General features: G+C 37.4%; 1 protein-coding gene across 4 annotated transcripts in view; it reads right to left on the minus strand.

Annotated features, from left to right (window-relative positions):
* The window catches only part of Tek (TEK receptor tyrosine kinase), a 113211-nt gene that overhangs the window by 72290 nt on the left and 23048 nt on the right, over nt 1–17873 (minus strand). The gene's annotated exons all lie outside the window — the stretch shown is intronic.

Consider the following 17873-nt stretch of genomic DNA (forward strand, 5'->3'; position numbering starts at 1 on the left):
ATTCTTGTTGAGCTGAGATAAATTATACTAGAATTACTATCATTATTCATTATGACTAGTAATTATTATTAGTTATTATTGATGCTATGTAGTATTGCCAAAATAAAGTGTTATAAAGAAGCATCAACTGCATTCACTCATGCCAATGAAATAGAGCCTCATTTTTTAAAACTTCCCCAGTTTTACATTAAATTCTTCACAATGAGAGGGACAGTGACTAAGTGAAGTCTGCATTTTCCTCTGAACCTCATTTGCTTCCTCTTTAAAATGGTGACAAATTCAGAATTTTTGTGAAGATTAAATAACCTGCCAAGCACTGTCATATTCTGAATGCCCAGTGACCATATTTCATTTCTCTTTCTTCTGTTTTCAGAACACCTAGTCACAAACCTCACCCCCTTTCCAAGCGTAAAAACAAAACCATGCCTGACCTTTAACATTCGTTCTATAAATGTATTCCATAAATGATAAAGCACACTTTAAAAAAAAAAACTTTGTTTTACTTTCTTGTTATTTCTCTCTCCACCCACCTACAACCCCCCAAATCTACCACATTCTTCTTCTCTATTGATTTCTAAAGTTTCTAACTTGAATAAATGGAATCTGTCTATTCTCTCCTTTATAAATGTGGAAATATCAGGGATGAAAAATATTTTCTAGCTCTGGTGATGGTTGACCCCAAGTTTACACAACATGATCAGCAGAATAGAAAGATCAAGCACATTCATTGGATGATGAGGACACAACCGGAAACTCAAAGACCTCTATGTAGATATAAAGTTATTCAGGCAAGTTACACTCTGTTTAATTTAATACCCATTAAATTCTCCCAACAACCCTCTGTAGCATGCTTTTTTTATCTCAATTTTAAATATGAAGAGCTGAAGGCTCAAAAGATTGAGTAGCTTGTTTGATCTTTCAGAGCTATGTAAGGCAGAGCTGGGGTTTAAATGCTCACTCATCCGTTAGTCCTCAAATACACCACACCCTTTCCATACTTAAAGTCTATCTATTTGCCATACACTCTGCCTGTAAGACTCTTCTTCACCATTGAACTAACTTCTGTTCATTTGTTGGGTCTCAGCTTAAACGCCACTTTCTCATAGAGGGTTTCTCTGCTTGCTGTATATAATACCTACACATTCTCATCCCATTTTCTTCTACCTCAGCCTCCAGTTTATTTCATAAATATCACCATAATTTGTGATTACTTTATTTATTCTATTCCCCTCAATGGTAAGTTCCATGAGCTATTCTGCATAGGAATGGGAACTTAGGAATTGATTTATATAGAAATACTCTGCCTAATTTTGACACATACAGAACTTAAGTGTTTGTTGGATGGATGGAGTGATGCCAAAACTCTATTCCAGGTCTATTCCTATTCCTATTCCTACTCCAGGTCTGTCTGATCCAAGTCTATCCACTTACCATGCTCCTAATTTTATAATAACTAACTTAAAAATGAAAGCACTCCCATGAATCTAAACTGATCTCCTTTCCATCATCAACAGATTGTTTTGATAACTGAGTTTTTAGGAGGCAAAAACAAATGTTATTGTTTTTACAAAATACCATAGATAGGTGATCAGTAGTTCCTGAGCATCTGCAGTCAATTGGCATTCATTTATCAGACATTATTTGATAATCTACTTAGGCCAAGCATTGTGCCTGGTATGAAATTCGATTTCGAGAATTCCCTTACTTGGAGTTAAATCTTTATCTAGTTATTTAGGAAGAAGAATTTCAAAGTCAATATAAGCATCGTATATAGGGGATTGAAGGACAAAAAAAAAAAAAAAACCCTCTCCTATAATGGGTTTCCCAATCTGACCACAAATGGAAGGATCTATCTTACATCGAACCTTGTGGATAACTTTTAAAATCTCAGGAAAGGGGACAAAGGTTAGGACTTTTTAAAAGTGTTGCAAAAGAGGATGAGTGAGGAACCCTAGCAGTGGAATTACAGCCCCCAAAATAGCACCAGTACACACCTCCCTCTTTTTGTGCACACCCAAACTAGCACTGCTTCCAAGCGAACACCACCATATCTCCTGCGCTCATCGTTCCAGGCATGTTCCAGAAGGGGTCATCGAGAGGAAGGAAACTGTCACTCTTTCAGCTCCAGTTAGATCCAACCCTATTTCTAGGGCCAGTTGAGTGATTTGCCAAAACCATGGGTTCTGCTCTAAATTAACACCACTGGCACTGGCTGAGGTTTATTTAATGACTGTAGGAAATAATAGAAAAAGCAGATGATTTGAAAAGACAACCAAGCTTCAGCTGTAAACAGTTTCTAGGTATGGATCTAGAGACTTTTTTCCTCTTGTTCTTCCAGTTATCTCCCTCTTCTTTCAATAATGAAAAGGGAAATTGTATGTACTCTGAGAGTCCGGACTTGATTACATTTTGCCACCTTATTTAACATGACAGTTACAGGAAGCTTTCTTCCATCGGTGAGCTCTGTCCTTTGTAATACCAACTACAATCAAAACAGAAGGATTGTACATGTGAGTTTTATATATAAGAGGAGATAACCTATCCTGAGCTGGATCATTTGCCTAGTTTTATTAAAATAAGAATCTGTATTTACTTGCATATGTCTAAAGAATTTCTAGAAAGTGACATACAGAACTAAGAACACATGTGACCTATTAGGGGAGAACTGAGTATTCAGTGAAAAACAACAGGGAAAGGACTTTTGCCATATGCATATGTGTAGCTTTTAAATGATTTGAATATTACCCATGCACAAAAATTAAATGTAATAAAAGTAAATGTTATTGGTCTTCCCTTAAAAAATGGATTATTGGAAGGGAATCAATGGCCATAAAAATACATGTCTCTTACCACCTATCCCTATAGCCACTCTTAATCTTGGATTGCATTCAAATAATGCATTTTCACTCACTCTCTTCTTTGGACTATTAAGGAATGTGATGTCACTCTACAATGCTGAAAAATGGGGTTAAAATAAAATTTAAAAGGAGAAAGGTGGCTACACTGGGCCTTTCAAAGAGAATAGAGCCTCTGCTCTACCCCACTACAATTGGTACAACTCTGGCCTGTGGCTTCTTGAAAGGATTCTACTGCTGACACCTTGAGAGGTATTACTGAACAGCACAGCTGGCATCACCCAAGGAACTGGTTACTAGGGACACTGTCCTGAGAATAACTATGGAAAGACAGATCCCACATGGACTCATGCCAATATCAGTTCCCATGCCTAACTCTTTTCCTTACATTACAGCAATCCTCTCCAAGTCATCCATTTTAACTCCTTTTTAACTCAATATTGGGGACTAATATTGAGTTTTTTCATCATACCTACAGCCTGAGGGGCTCTGATCAAATTTACTGATTAATTCCATTTATATTTTATCAACAAGGCCAAGAATCTTCCATAAGTACAATGTACATTGAAATCCACACATCTTATCTTTTTGAGTGCAATACTATTTTTTCATAGCAAAGATTTCTTAAGCACTTTACAGTGTTTACATAATTGTGTTCTTGGCAAAAAAAAAAAAAACTTGCCTTGTGGCAAGACGATTGTTAATTTCCAAGTGAATCATTGATCAGCACACTGAAAACCTAATCCTACTCTCAAATGTCTTGCTCACTGAATTTGCTGTGAACTCTACTCAGCAGCATCTGATCTTTCACAGATGCGTTTTCTCACCAAACCTCATCATGGTGAATTGAAATGTCTAACTCTTGTTTTGCATTTGGATTTTGTTATATTCAATATTGTTTTGAAAAATGAGCCCTTAACTAAGACATGGAAACATTTTTCTTCAAAAATAGCCAGAGATTCTACTGTCATGTATAACTAAAAAGAATTTAAAGAAGAAGTAGAGAAGTGATTTTGGACTTGAATCACAACTCCCATGTAATCGAACTAAATTGAATGAGAAATTAGAGGCAGTGCCACGTTTTTTCAAACTAAATCTCAAGGAATAATTACTTCTCATTTTCAAAAAAGGTGTTCCTGAAGTTTCAGAGAGTAGGAGAGGTCAAAGCAACAGAATGAATTCCAGACACCCACACACATGCACTCTCAGCAAGCTGCTCAATGTTTTTTGTTTACATTTGGGATCCACATCAGATTTCATTTGGGGAAAAATGATTCTGCTTAATTAAAATCATAAAACCTCAGAGGTCACCCATTTTAACTCCTTTTTAACAGATGAAGAAAATGAATGTTTAAACATGAATGTCAATAAAACATTCTGTTACAGCACCACATGCTTGCTCCAATTAGCATACCCTCGTCTATTCCAGTTCAGCACAGCTGCACATAGTCAAGTGCTGATTAACCTAGCTCAATGATCTGGAAGCATTGGCAGGCCAAAAGGAAAAACCAGGTTAAATGTTTGCACAGTGAGTCCATTCCCTTGTGCATTACCTCAGAATTTTTTGGGGGGTGGAGTTTCATTAACGTGTTTGGAATATGTACCACATCTTCAGAACAACCTTCTGTATGGTTCTTAAAAGTTTAAACATATTAGCTATGTTTACAATTTTTTGAAGTTGTTTGTGGTCATTTTATAGGTATTTTAAATATTTCTGAATATTTGAAATGACAGTCAGGACTACTCTGGCCAAAAGCACTTCAGAGATCAGGGGATTGGCAATGAACTGAAAAGGCCTTAGCCCAAAGCATTTCTGGAATCAAGACCCGTTGGCAATGAGCCAAAGAAGCAAAGACAATCCCAAAACTATCCAGGGTACTTTGTGGAATGGCTTGAATATTAGGTATTGTTTAAACTATCTAGTAAAGGAATAGTCTCTTCAAATGTACTCAAGTCATTTATGTGTCCATTTATTCATTTACTAAACAAATGTACTGAGTACCTTTGATGTGTTCACTGCACTAGGCCCTAGAGACACAACAAAGAGTAAAACAGGTATGTTCTCAGCCCATCCCTATAGGTTTTCACAAGAAAATGGGGGACAAAGACATGGAAAATGAATTACACTAATAAATACAAGGTTGGTACCATGCTAGAAACTATGAGAGGGAGTAACAAGATACTATGGACAGAACAATGGTGAACTTAATCAGACCTGACTTGGGAAGGAAAGGTTTGGCAACATTTAGTCTAAAAGAATATTGGAATTACTGAGACAGAGCAAGGCAGATAGGAGAAGATAGAAAAGTCTTCCCCAAAAGGATAACTACTAGGCAGGGTTTTAAAGAATGAATAAATATTTAATAGGATTCACTTCTTAAATCTGTCCTAACACTGGCATTAATTTCTGTTTTGGGGTTCTAAGACCTACTGGCGCCATTTCTCCGTGTCAACACTATGTTAAAGTATTTTTAGTATCTTCTCTGACTTCTTGTCTCCCCTGAAGAAATACAGTTCCCAGGCATGCTTCCAACACTTTAATCTTTTCTGTTGTTGTTCTCCATTATCCTTTTATGTATTAGTAAATCTGAGCCATACTCCATCCTCAAGGTTCCTTCCAAGAAAACATTAGGCAATTAACAAGATGATACCGAAATGCACAAGACTGGAAATAACTAAAGGAAGTCACTAACTTTTTATTGTATACCTGGGAGTTTAGAGTTAGACAAGGCATCCTGGATGTGGCTGGGCTGTGTCTTTCAAACAAAGTATTTTCACCCAGGAGTTGTGCCAAACCAGCCTCCCCTAAGGGCATGCCCACTTCCTGTCTCTGTTTCCCAGCCAAATGGGGACCTTGTCTGTCTGTTGGAGAGAGTAGTATCTTCTCCCCACCTTCAAATGCCAGAAAATTTCCATCAAGACTGAATAACACAGGTTTTAATTAGAATTAGAATCAGTCAACTGGTGGTCAACTTTTTATTTCCAGGAAATAGGCAGCATCCACAGAGTGAGACTTTATTGAATGTCTTGTACATGTGTACATCTACATGCAAATCCATTCTGGGAGGTACGAGGGTGGAGGAAATAGGGTCAAGGATATTTTTAAACTGGAAAGAAACTTTAGAGATTGTCCAGTGCAAGCCTTATGCTTTATAAGGGGTGTTTTAGAAAGTTTTGTTGCTGCTGTGATCTAAGGCCCTGTCAAGAACAAGTTCAGAGGAGGGAAAGTTTGTTTAGCACTAAGGATTTCAGAGGTCTCAGTCCATAGTCAGCTGGCTCCATTGCTCTGGGCTCTTGATGAGGCCACACATCATGGAGGAAGTGTGTAGTAGAGGAAAGCAGCTCAGGATATGACCACCAGGAAGCAGAAAGAGGTAGGGGGCTCCTCCACTTACCAGGGACAAAATACATTCTAAATTAAGATTGACAAAAGAAGTCAAGCCCTCCGAGCAGGCCTAAGATTTTACCATGTAGGGAAGAATGCTAACACTTTTTTATTATATACTATATAAGAAACACTGTGTTAGGTACTTTACAAATACTATCCAGTTAAATTCTCACTTTACAAATGATTTTTTTAGTTCATTAAAGTTATTCTTAGTAGTGTTCATTTTGACATATTCATAAATGAATATAACATAATTTGCTCCATTTCAATCCCCAGAACCTCCCCTCTCCCCCCCTTCTTTCCCCCTGGTCCCCTTTCTCTTATACAAAAATTAACTAAAAATGGATTGTGTAAAATGTTAAAATAAAAACTTTCAGGGGGGATATAGGAGAAAAATATTCATGATGTTGGAGATAGGCAGAGAGTGAATTATTAGCTGTGACACCAAAATTTTGATACAGAAAAAGAAACCAACCAATTAGACTCTATCAAAATTTAAATCTTTAGTCTATGAAAGACATGGTTAAGAAAATAAAGACAAATTATTTGCAAATCACCTACCCGAAAACATTTTTAAAGACAAAGAAGAAAATGCAAGGGAGTGTTTTCAGGCCCAGAGACACACAGGAGGACTTTGTGTTAGGTCAGGTAAGCAGTCTCCTGAGGTTCAGTGCAAAGGCCCATGGGCAGCTGCTCAGGTTCTTCAAGTAGCCTCCTTGCCCTATCCCCCCAGGCTGCCAAACCTCTCAGCTGGATGCAAAACTGCTTTTCCAGAATTACTTGCAAGTAAAGAGAATTGGTCTCCTGTTAAGGTCAACCTTGAAAGAAAAGAGTAAGAATCAAAAGACTTTTGAAGGAAACAGAGAGCACCTTCCTTGGCCTAAGATTGTATAAGAATGTATAAGAAGCTCTAAACTCAACAGTAAGAAAACAAACAATGCAATTTTTAAAAAGTAAATAAATAAGCAAAAGATTTAACACATTTCACCTAAAACAATACATGATAGCAATGAGCACAAAAAAATATTCAATATCATTAGCCATTAGCACAAAGCTAATTAAAACCATAACAACATGCCACTACACACTTATTTGAATAAAAAAAATCAAGAGCTAGTTAGAATATTTAGTATTATATTTCTTTTGTAATTTTAAAAGATTTTATTTATAAAAAGGCACATGCAATTATACTGTCATGTATAACTAATTAGATCAAATAAAAAATAAAAAATTTTAAAAAGGCACATGCAATAATTAATCACTTTAATGGCAGCATTCTAATTAGTCATTACATTGTTTCTCTCCTGCTTTAGATAGTGACTCCCTGAAGCACAGAATTCTACTTTATTGACCTTCAACTCCCCAGCACCATGCGCTAATTGACAGATTGTACCTCTATTGAATATGTTTGAGTCGAATCAAAAGAATTCCAACAGGAAGGGAAAGTACTATGCCTAAAACCCAGGTAACTATTTTGTGAATTGCTAATCGCCTGGTACAGTCAACTATTCCTGGGACAGTAAAGTAGCTATAAGAGCTTTGGTCTTAAAGTTCTGTCTCCTCATTTGTAAAATAGGAGCATAGCTTTGAAATCATTGATGCTTGCATAAAGGGACATTTTTATCAGCATGGTACAAAGCCAGTTTGATCAAGTAAATCTGTATAAAACTGTGGTCTGTGTCGACCCCCAACAAAGGACTGAAAATGGCTTTGTGTCCTGCCTACCTTCCCTCATACTTCAAACCCATGCTGACAGGAAACAAGAGCCAAGGAAGGTGCTCTCTGCTTCCTTCAAAAGTCTTTTGATTCTTACTCTTTGCTTTCAAACAGGAGACCAATTCTCTTCACAGGCAAGTTATTCCGGAAAAGCAGTTTTGCATCCAGCTGAGAGGTTTGGCAGCCTGGGGGGATAGGGCAAGGAGGCTACTTGAAGAATCTGAGCAGCTGCCCATGGGCCTTAGCACTGAGCCTCAGGAGACTGCTTACCTGACCTATCACAAAGTCCTCCTGTGTATCTCTGGGCCTGAAAACACTCCCTTACATTTTCTTCTTTGTCTTTAAAAATCAGTCTGTGAACAGTTAATATTCTGCTCCTACCAACACTTTTGTGGAATGTTCTTTGGCTTTAAAATTCAACTGAATCTGTCTTTCAACCCATGCTTTAGCTTTAAAGTGGTGGTCAAAATATCCTAATAAGAATGTTGTGAAGACTAAAGAGATCTTTTATGGGGAAGTGCCTGTATAGCACAAAACTATTTCCTAGGGAAAGGCCAAGTCACTTGCTTGATATTCTAAAACAACAGAAAACCTGATGTTTGTCCTAAATCATTTCATGAGTAAATAGAGAACCTGACAATGAGAGGTAATTTTCTCATCTTTTGCCCAGTGGGTCTTCCCTCCCGTTTATGGTATTTTGCTTTTCTTCCCTCTGGAGCAGGACACTAGCTCTGGATTCTGAATCATCAACTCTGCTGGCTCACTAACAGGGTCATGAACTTCACTTCGTGGAAGAGGGTAAAGGGGCCCTCTAGGTTTATATCATTTGATTTAGGAATTCCTTTATTACAGGAATCTCTTGTTCTTCAGGCTTAATGTGAATTATTTCTATGACTGATTGCCATCTATTTGAAAAGCAGCTTGTCTGACCATATTCCCTTTCCTCCATCCAAAAAAAAAAAAAAAATCCTGTGCACTTCCAAACTACAGACACTTTTGCCAGATGGAATTCCAACTGGATACTACATTACCTATTCCCCTCTTAAACTCAGGCCTAAATGTCTCATGAAATATTAAGAGGAGGTTCCTCATTGAGAGGGCTCTTAAAACATCCTAGATATGGCCATATTTACACTAATCCTCTTGAGCCCCCATCAGGCCCAACATATTATACATAGACCTACATGGAGTATAGGTATGGTATGTGGTTGCTCATGATGTGGAGCTACACTGGTCTTGTATTCATAATGAACATAGGAAAGTTATGTCCTATTTATTCTACTGTCTTTCCTATTCCCATCTCCCCTCCTTTCCCTTCACTCCCCTTTGTATAATCCAATGAATTTCTATTCTCTGCCCCCCCTCCTCCTTAGCACGAGTTAGCATCCACATATCAGAGAGAACATTTGGCCTTTGGTTTTGGGGGATCGGCTCATTTCACTTAGCATGATAATCTTCAGTTCTATCCATTTACCAGCAAATGCCATAATAAGGGCACCTAGGTTGGTTCCAGAGTTTATATCCAACTGTAAATTGAGCTGCTATAAACATTGATATGGCTGTGTCACTGAGTATTTTGATTTTAAGTCCTTTGGGTATATGCTGAGGAGTAGGATAATTGGGTCAAATGGTGGTTCCATGCCAAATTTTCCAAGGAATCACCATACTGTTTTCCAGCACCAATTTGCAATCTCACCAGCAATGCATGAGTGTACCTTTCCCCCCACATCCTCACCAACCTTTATTATTACTTGTATTCTTAATTCAAGCCCCACATTTCTTCCAACAACAGTAGAATAATTTCAAACAAATTGGGAGCTCTTTAGGAATCACATCTGGAATCTTCACATGAGCTACACTGCCTGTCTGCATTGCCCTCCTCCAATAAAGCCTCCTCCATCCACAGTCAACTGGCTGATTCCTGCTTGGTTCCCCGGATTTGTCTCATGCACTCACCTACACAGGAAAGCCTGACAGATTCCACAGAATGGAGGCTCTGTCTTACTAACTAGGCTGACTTGGTACCTAGCAGGCACAGCAGTGTGACAGGCCTTGATCTTACATTAGCACCTGCCATGCATCTCATCACACTAATGACATAGGAGAACTCTTCTTTTATCTTCCTAAGTAGACAACATAAGATCAAGTGGCTCTGGCAGCAAGGAGACAGGGCTATCTATCTGTGCAGTCTCTTGGGGGGAAAACCACACAAAAATATGAAAATATGAAACCATCCAAAAATATAAAAGCCAAAAGGGCAATTTCATTCATTGTTCCAGTTGGATATTCTGGGTATGGCTGGGTCCATTTAGCATAAAGATTTATTTACTCCTTCCCCCTTTTTTCTTGAGATGGGGTCTTGCTATGCTACCCCTTTTTTTCTTGAGATGGGGTCTTGCTATGCTACCCAGGCTCAAGGGATCCTCTTGTCTCAGCCTCTCAAGTAGCTGGGACTACAGGTGTGTACCTTCATGCTGGTTCTAGTATACACATTTGGACTTCATCCTGTAAGAGTCTCATTTGCTAAGACCAGGCTATAATGGGGGTTCTTCGTTTTGACAAGGTGTTCACCTCACCAGCTGCTCTCTAGCCTTCTACACCCACCTCTGGGGCTGAAGAAACTGCCTGTCTCAGATTGAGTAAAGCTCATGGGTAGCACCAGTACAGAAGGAGAGTTAGCCAGGGTAAGTACTCTCCCAGCTCCCTCCCTAGTAAGCCTTCTGCAGAAGCCACAGTTCTTATGGACAGCCAGTCTGCTCTCTCTAGGTTCAAAAACTGCTCCTTCCTTTTGCACATTTGGTCTACACTCATTCTAAGCAACACTCACAAATAAATAAAACCAAATTTTCTCTAGACTGGCAGGAGGGAGATAGATGCCCATCCGTGTATCTATTCCCCCAGCCTCAAAGCAGTCCCTTGGATACCTCCCATGAGCTGCTATTTCTTTAAGAAACACAGTTTGCAAATCCCCACTATCAAGTATTTGCTAGTTCTGTTTTTCAAGGACTGTTTCAATTATACATGACTGACTGATAGAAGTATTTTAATAACATAATAGCCATAAGTTATTAAGTACCTACCACATTTCAGATTTTTTAAATGCATCGTTTACTTTATGCTTACAACAACATGTGAATTGGACATTGCATCTTCATAGTGCAGAAAAGGAAACTGGCTTAGACAAAATAAGGATCGGTGATGACTAAATGAGACCTCAAATGTAAAACATGGGATTAGTGTTCACAGCCCTACCTTTGCTCTGACAGAGCTTGGCAGGGTGGGTTCTCCATATGCACTATTTCATTGATTATCCATTGTCGCAGTTCTTTCATCATTCCACATGAGCACTCTGCAGACCTTGTGTAAGACTTTGAATCTAAAATAGCAGGTTTCCCTTGGATCTTGTTTCCCTTTCATTCTCCTTGCCCAAACTCAGCAATTGGCTCTGGCCTTAGTGCAGAGATTATGGCCTGATCAGTACTATGGAAGACACCACTTCTGCTTTCTTAGTGAGCTCATCAACTCCCAGAGTTTCAGTTACCACCTGTTCCAAATCTAGGTATTTCAGTCTAACCTCTTCCCCACTGTAAACACATTATAATAACGCCTGCTGGATCCTACATAGTCAATTAAAGTGCAGTATGTGCAGAATGAACTCAGCATATATATACTTTCCCTCTCTTCCTTCTTTATTTGTAAAAGTCTAACCTTTTCAATCACAAGTGCTTGCAAACTCCAAGTTCTTGTCAACAATTCTCTGCCCCTCATCAGTCCCCTGGTCTGTCCATTCTAGCTCAGTACAGTCTCTCATATGCAACCCCTTGTTCTCTCTCACATGAGCAACTGCAAAATTTTAGTATCAATGGTCTTTTAGACCCCCTCCAGCCTTCCCTTTCCTGGCCATTGTGGACATTGTTTCTTCTACTAAAGACACCCTCCCTTATATATATTTATCTGCTGAGGTCTAATCTCTTCCAAGGTGCTACTTAAACCTCATTGGTAATAGGGATTTGTGTTCCATATATTTTTCACAACTTAAAATACAAAGTTCATGTACAGATTGTCTGTTATGATTTGGATGGAAGGTGTCCCCCAAATGCTCACAATGTATGACAATGCAAGAAGGTTCAGAGGAGAAATGATTGGGTTGTAAGAGTCTTAACCCAATCAGTGATTTAATCCCCTATAGGGACTGACTTGGTAACTGAACTGGTCAGGTGTGGCTGGAGGAGGTGAAAATTGGGATATGGCTTTGGGGTATATATTTGTATCTGGAGAGTGAAGTCTTTCTGTCTGCTTCCTGGTCACCATGATGTGAGCTGCTTCCCTCTGCCACACTCTCCATGATGTTCAGCCTCACCTCAAGCCCTGAAGAATGGAGCCAGCCTTCTGTGGACTAAGACCTCTGAAACTGTGAGCCCCTGACTAAAGTTTTTCTCCTCTATAGTTGTTCTGGTCAGATCCTTTAGTCACAGCACCAAAAAAAAAAAAAAAAAAGCTGACTAAAACACTGTCATAACAGAAAATCCAAACCTATCACATCTGTTTCTTGAATTACAGAAAATAAAGAGGATTTGAAGATTTAAAAAATCTGAGATTGCATCTACTTAATTTCATATAATGGAAATATATCCACATACTTAAGTCTGACTTTCAGATTTAAAATGTCATTTGCCTGGCAACCTATAGCCTCTCCCAGCTTCCCACTAAAGACAGGAGAAAAATGAAGGGCACCTACAGTCAACCTACTGTCACATCTAGAAACCACAAAGACCAATGGAATGAGACTGAAAAGAGTATTTTTATCATTGAACTATTTTAATGTCAATTACTCCCCTCAAAATTGAAATTATATACTATAGAAAGCAAATTGAATCTCAAGTTTCATAGTAAGTTAGGAAAGACTTGGAAAGGAAAAGGATGAACGTGTGCACAGTTCCTCAATAATATGTAAGTCTCAAAATATGTTTTCCTTATTTATTATTAGAAATAGAGAAGTGTGGACTAAGGAGTGCTTTTGAAAACTTAAAGGTAACAAATAATAAAGTTTTACAAACAGGATGTATACATCACAAATGACTAGGGAAGATCAATGTAAACAAAGTCTAAGCCAAATAAGCAAAAAGAGGGGAAAAAACACCAAAAAGGAACAGCAGGAAAGTGTAAAACAAAACAAAGCTTAAGTCAGTACATCAGAAGTTAAGATTAAGTAGTATCGATTATTTAAAGATAGATGTTTAAGTTAGCATATAGGAAGACAAATACTCTGACACTATGGAAAAATTTAAATCTTCCAAGATGATGCTAATAGGAGACACACTTAGCACAAAAATCACAAAATCTTAAAATCAAAGAGATGGGCAAAGAATTTATCAAGAAATTAAAAGAAAAAGGCCAAAATTAAAGGAAAATAAAGCAAAGGCAGTAATATACATTTCAGAAAATGTAGAATTTAAGGTAGAAGGCATGAACTAGAACAAAGCCTAACTTTTTTATGTTGTTGGAAAAGTAAAGCCCATAAGGGAAGCGTAGAGGTTATATGTCTTTGTGCCTTGAATCAGAGAATCAATATAAAGAAAAAAAAAACTGATAAAAGCAAAAAGAATGCAAGAAAAGCACAGGAGTTTTTGAAGATAATATCTTAATTCTCTCAAATTCTGGCAGGTGAAGTAGATTAAAAATCAAAGGTAAAACTTGAAGATATAAAATAATTTCATAATTGTATGTAATTTTTTCAGGTATTTATAACTCTACACCTTAAATCAGAAAATTCCCCTTATTTTTTCCCCGAAAACCTTCATGCCATACTTATCAAAGTGATTGTGCCCCACAGAGCAACATATTATTAAGAGACAGAGTTTGGTTTTTTTTTTTTTTTAAGGTACTGGGGGTTAAACCCAGGGCTTCATGCTTGCTAGGAAAGCAGTCTACCACTAAACTACATCCCCAGCCCAGGATTCAGGGTTCTCAAGATCAGTGGGTAAAAAATTATGTAGAGACAAAAGTACTCTTGACAATTCTTTAAATAAGCCATGAAGGATAATGTAGACATACATCATTTATTCACAGATATAACAACCAGGCTTTCCTCCAGCACTGGAGTAGATCACCATTTCCTTGGTGAGAATCAGATATAAGTAGTTGGCTGGCGTTCAAGAACTAGGCAGCATTCACACATGGTAGTCACAATGGGAACTTCAGGAACCAAATAATTGATACTAAGCTTGGTTTGGGGTATATGCCCTTGAAGTGAAGAGCATGTGGAAATCACTTGCATTATTTATATTTGTTTTGTACATCTTTTAGACCAAGAATATATGCTTGAATTTGCCTAATAAACTTGATATATCTTGAAGGTGGTATTCAAAATAATCTAATGACGCAGACCAACCATTGAAAATAGACACACGTTTGAGCATCAGAAAAGGAACCTGAGAAATTCTGATGAGCCAAGACATTAACTTTTTTGTTGCTGAGTCATGGGTTCCTATATGGGTTCCTATCTCCATAGAGATCCTAAAGGAGTGCCCAGGAAGCCAAGGTAGCAGGACAGGGGAACTCAGGAGACCTAATAGCAGTTATTTACCAAATGGTAGAGAACTATTTCACTCCTTAGAGCTAGTACAGAGAACCAGTGGAACTTCAGCCCTTTTCTAACTCCTATTATGCCACACATACACAAATTAATGAAGTCTAACAAAGGGAAATTGCCCAGGAAATATTCCTGAAACAACAAAATTACCCTATACCACAATAAATCAAGTTTAACAATAAATTTGGGAACGAAAATGGAAGCAAACTAACATCTTAAAAATCATACAACAGTCTTCTAATGATTCTCAGAAAAGTTCAAATGTTAAAAAAAATAGAATTTCTAGAAAAATAAGAACTCTACTTTCAAAATTGCTATAAGTCCAAAATTGCTTTCAAAGACATCGTTTTAAATATTTGCCTATTGTAAACAAAACAATAACTCCACTTAGGAAACCATTTTAAAACAACTAAGACTCAAAAAAGGCAGAGAGAGGAAAAAAAAAACTAAAAAGGGGGAAAATGAGAATTCTGAGATGATCCTTTATGTGGATACAATTCATAATACCAAGCCTCGGACATCTATTTTGAAGTAAAACATTGAGAGTAAAATGTTGAGAAAATACTTTAAATCACAAGAAAATCTCATGTATAATTCTCAGCTAATAAATCTTAAAATACACATAAGATGATTTATTAGGAAATACAAATTTGTAAAGTTAAACTCAATAAGAAAAAACCTCACCGAGCATGTTGGTTTATGCCTGCAATCCCAGCTGTTCAGGAGGCCAAGGCATGAAGATCACAAGTTCAAAGCCAGTCTGACCAATTTAGTGAGGCCTTAAAGCAACTTAGTGAGACCCTGTCTCTAGATAAAATATAAAAAAGGGATGGGGAATGTGGATCAGTGTTTAAGTGCCCCTGGGTTCAATCCCTGGTACAAAAAAAAAAACAGTAAAAGCCTCAACTATATCACCCAAAATTCACAGGGCCAGCTGGTGAGTTTATATAATATGAAAATATTGCTGATGAGTTTATATAATATGAGAATATTTCTTGAAAGTAGAAAGCAAGGCTACCAATCCATTTAAGCTGATAAAATAAAGCTAAAAAATAATTTTAAAAAAATACTACATCTCTCACTGAAAAGCAAAAATCCCTAATATTAGCAAAGGAGTTCAACACATTTATTAAATGATCTGTCTTCCATAGTACTATGGATTCATCCCCAAAAGGCAAGAATGTTTTAATATACCACAAGTATGTTAAAATATGACCTAATAACATTACATGAAAGGTTCTATATGAGATTTTACCAAAAGATAAAAAAAAAAAAGGTTTAAAGACAAGGAGATGTTTTATGTTAAGTGGAAAGGCAGAATTTTGGAAAGACAAAAACTCTAAATTAAAAAATAAATTTAATGTAATCCCAATCAAAAATCCAACAGGTGGCACAAAAGGAAAGAGGACACAAAAAGAAATGCCAAGCAATACAATGGGCAGCTGAAGGATTTGACAAATACAGTTGTTTTGTACTTAATATGAAGTTGCTTCTACTGTCCCAGTATAATTTACCTCTTTGTTTCAATTATTCAGTTCAGTGAGTTACACTCACAAATGCATTGTCTGTGTTTATGAGTGTGCCTCTGTCCCAGTGTGTGTGTGTGTGTGTGTAGAAATTGTTGCTGTTCTTATTTTTAAATGAGGTGAAAGGCTGAGTTGCACATCTAGATGGACATGCAGCTGAACAGAGAAGCACAGGCAGGAGTAAACAAGAGAGTGTATGAATTCAACTAAATCAAAACTGAAACCCAGGCAGTGTTAGAGGAACCCATGAAAAGGTAAGAGCCCTGGGCATTCACAAGGGAAAACTTGTAGAGGCATCGGAATTCCACAGAGAGGGGTATAAAATTTTATGTTATCTAGAAAATGTTGATAGTGTCGCTGGATGGTGGTATTGTGCATAGAAAATGAAAAGATAAATATTTTAAGAATTGAATTCATCAGAAAGCAAGCAAGCTACTTGTGGTCGACCCACTAAGCCTTGGATTTATATCAGTGCCTTCACCATGGTGGCATGCCTACATTATCTTCTGCCTCCTGATGCCTGTGCAGGGCCATGCCTGTCTCAGAGTGCAGGTGGTATAAAGGTGCAGGGCCCAGATTAGTACTGCTGATCATGAGAGCCACCAGTATGTGGTCAGAGGCTAGGCAACAAGTCATCCCGAGTTTGAATTCTAAATCTGCCACTGTTCGCATAGGTCACATAGTACCGTAAGCAAGCTATTGAGCATCTATGCCTCAGAGTGGTCATCTATAAAAATGGAGGTAATACACTAGAATTTCCCTGTGGATGGATAAACATATGCAGATGTAATAAAATGTTTTATAAATTTTATGGAAGCTATAGTAAATGTACGGCAAGACTGGATAGGGAGAGTAGGGGAAGAGAGGGATAGGGAAAGGCTGATAAACAGATACTAAGGAGAAAAAAGTGTGGATATTCTATTCACAGGAGGGTGACTATTGATAACCACAATGTTCTGTATATTTTGAAAAAGTTAGAAAAAGGATTTTGAATTTGGTACTATAAAAATGATAAACATTTAAACAATAGCTATATTTACCCTGATTTGAACATTATATAATATATCAAGACATCACATGGCACTCCATAAATATATGCAGCCTATATGTCAATTAAAAAGTTTGTGGCACATAGAATAGTCAATAAATAATTCCAATAATGATTATGAAGATAAAGGTGATAACAATCAGTGATTACAGAAGCTGTAAGACCAATGAAGAGAAAATGGGTCTGGTCCCCTGCAAAATCGTCAAAACCAGACCCCATTGAGCTGACATCCTGCCATCAGAGTCTATCATGGGGAAAAGTTAATGTTTGTGATAGCATTTTCACCTTATAGCTAGAGAAAATAAGGTACAGAGAATAAGCTGATAATGATATATAAAGACAAAAATCGTTTCTTAATGCCCATTTTGTCCTTTTTTCTCGTGTCATAACAGCCCAAAGAAACAATACAAGAAATGAGCCACAGTTGGCACTTATGCTTCTGAAAACTCAGATCTGTATTCCTTCCAAGTCCTGGCCTCCTGAGCTGCATTGCTAAAACTTCCATTCTCTATTTATCAAATCATTAGATGGATCTTGCTCTAGAAGGAGATTATGAAAACAAGTTTCAATTTGTGGACTATTCAGCGGTGAAATCTGAGAATGACATCCAAGGATGACACACATTTACAGTGGAGGATTACAACTGGAAAACAAGATTTACATGGGTTCTAAGAATGAAATTTAAAATCCCTGGATTCAGAATTTTAAAATATGACTAATCAGCCCAGAGTCCTAGGTATCAAATATA

The sequence above is a fragment of the Marmota marmota genome, unplaced genomic scaffold, assembly GCF_001458135.2.
Source record: "Marmota marmota marmota unplaced genomic scaffold, marMar, whole genome shotgun sequence".
Classification (NCBI taxonomy): Eukaryota; Metazoa; Chordata; class Mammalia; order Rodentia; family Sciuridae; genus Marmota; species Marmota marmota.